The following is a 2,796-nucleotide window of genomic DNA, read 5'->3' on the forward strand; positions in this document are numbered from 1 at the left end:
TGCTGGAGTGGACTGGACACGAGAGCTGGTCAGGGAAGTGTCAAGGATGGGGTGACACTCATACAAAGGGGAGCAGAGATCCAAGAAGGGCATTACCCAGAGGGGAACGGCTCGTGCTGGGCCCGGAGGTGGGTGCGGCTGTGGCACAGTTGGGGCAGATGGAAGGTGGGGTTAGCAGTCAGAAACAACACTGAGTCACAGGAAAAGTCCACACTGAGCATGAAGGACTTTCTCTGAGTCCTTTTCAGTCAGAGACTGATTTAGATTCGGAAAGTTCCCTCTGTTGGTGGTGTGGACAATGGTCTCCAATAGGAATCGCATAAGACACATAAGCAACTTTAAATTTTCTAACAGTCATGCTATAAAAAGGAAAAGGTAATCATGCAATTTATTTAAGTAATATATTTTAGTTAACTAATATAAATAAAAATCATTGAGATGTTTTACATTTATTTTTCTCATACTTACAGCACATCTCATGTCAGACTGAAGTGTTAGTTGCTCAGTCATGTCTGACTCTTTGCGACCCCATGGACTGTAGCCCACGAGGTGCCTCTGTCCATGGGATTCTCCAGGCAAGAATATTGGAGTGGGTAACCATTTCCTTCTCTAGGGGATCTTCCTGATACAGGGATTGAACATGGGCCTCCTGCGTTGCAGGTGGGTTCTTTACCATCTGAGCCACAGAACTCAGCGGCCACCTGAGGTTGGTGGCCGCGGCCCTGGACAGTACAGATGTGGAAGAGGGGCTGGAGGGGCTGGAGTGGAGGCAGGGAGGCCAACGGAGGCCACTGTGTGGAGAGTCGCGGCCGGCTCTGGACCGCCCCCTCCGCCGCCAGCCCAGGTGGGGCACGCAAGGACGGACTTGTAATGACCAGTCCCAGATGGCACCAGGTCTGGGCCCTGGTGGGGGCCCCAGCAGGCAGGTCACAGAGTAGTACAAGCTGGTTCAGCCCAGACAGCTGGTGTTCCCAGCTGGCCGGGTCAGTCTGCTGGCCCCTGCCTACCCCCACTCCAGACTAATGGGAGGCTTCCTGTCGCGGCTAGAGGGTGACCCGAGGCCTGACCCTGGTGGCCCTGGCAGATGAGCCCGGAAGGAAGGCCTCTTTCTTGATGTACTCTGTGGCGGGCGGCTGGCGGGGGCTTCCCTGAGGACTCCCTCGGGAAGCACTTCACACGCTGCTGGGCGTTGGGCCAGGGCAGCCCCCAGCAGCTGTTAAGAGGCGAGGACCTCAGAGGCAGGGAGGGCCAGCACCAGCTCCCTCCCGGGGCTCCTGAGGAGCGCCCACGGCACCTGGGTCTGGGGGTGCATCAGGGTTAACCCCCACATGACGGCTGGGGCTCTCAGGGAACATGCAAGCAGTCCAGGAGGCCAGCTGCCCGTCAGCCCAGGCCCCTGCTCCAGGACGTGCGGCAGCAGAGATGGGGTCAGCAGCACCTCTTCACATGGGGCCCGAATGAGGCCCTTCACCTCCCTGGCCTCCACTTGCTCCTCTGTGAATTGGGGGCATGGGGACACCTCTCTTGTGGGCCAAGGTGAGAATTCAGCGAGCTCACGTGTGAGAGCTACCTGTGACCACATGATGGAAGTTTCGGGCCGCTCCTCATTTCTGCTGTGAGTCCTCCTCTCACCTGAGCTGCACTCTGCTCCCAGCGTGGAAGCCCCACCCTGCTCTGTCAGTTCACTCCCTCACGCTTTGTTGTTCATCCTCCTTCAGAAGAAGCACTCGAGGTCCTCCAAGGACCCTACAATGTCCACCCTCGGGGTTCCCCCCTCCTTCCTCTCCCCTTCCTCCTCACCCCCAAATATTTATTGAGCACCTACTGGGTGCCAGGTGCTATGATGGGCACTGGGCATTGACCTGGGAATGAAACAAAGGCCTGCACTCCTGAAGGTGACAGTCTGGCGGCAGACACTAGTGACTTACAGAGAGTAAATGCAAAATTGTGACTGTTTCAGCCCTGTGGGCTTCTCTTGTGGCTCAGGAGGTAAAGAATCCGTCTGCAATGTGGGAACCCGGGTTTGATCCCTGGGTCAGGAAGATCCCCTGGAGAAGGAAATGGAAACCCACTCCAGTATTTTTTTTCCTGGGAAATCCCATGGACAGAGGAACCTGCCGGGCTACAGTGCATGGGGTCACAAAGAGTCAGACACGACTGAGTCAGTAACTCAGTCCTTTGGAGAGATACTTGGCTGGCAGTAGGAAGGAAACAGCAGAGGGATGGATCATTGATAACTGAAAGAAGCATGGAGAAGCAGGTGGGATGCCGGGTGGGAGGGAGGGGGGGGGGCGGGCAGAGCAGCCAGTGCAAAGGTCCTGTGGCCGAAGCTCCACTACTGGGCATGGAGAGGAGCTGGAGACCAGGGCAGGGTCGAGCAGGCAAGCCCCCTGGAGCCGACTGGGGATGTCGGTCTTGAAAGGACTGAGCCGGATGGGTGTGATCTGATCGAAAAGATCAGCCTGGCTTCTGGGAGAGTCCTCGGAAGGGGCAAGTGTGGGTCCGAACTTGGACAGGAAGGCAAGCGCAGAAAGGGGGAGACGTGGGTAGCTGTGGTCCGCAGGAGGCAAGACCCTCTGCCAGGATGGCCAGGAGGCTGGTGGTGGGGGGCCAAGGGTGCGTCTCCTCCACTCGGGAAGTTTTTGCACGTAGAGGGCGCTCTCCCGGGTGCTGCTCCTGGCCGCCAGCACCTCCCGCCTCTCTTTGCCGCCCCCAGACTGATTCTTGTGCGCAAGCTCAGTCCGGGAGCCCCTCCCGCAGGCGGTGCACCCTCTGCGCATGCCCAGCCCCTGAACC

This window comes from Muntiacus reevesi, chromosome 12, assembly GCF_963930625.1.
Source record: "Muntiacus reevesi chromosome 12, mMunRee1.1, whole genome shotgun sequence".
Taxonomy (NCBI): domain Eukaryota; kingdom Metazoa; phylum Chordata; class Mammalia; order Artiodactyla; family Cervidae; genus Muntiacus; species Muntiacus reevesi.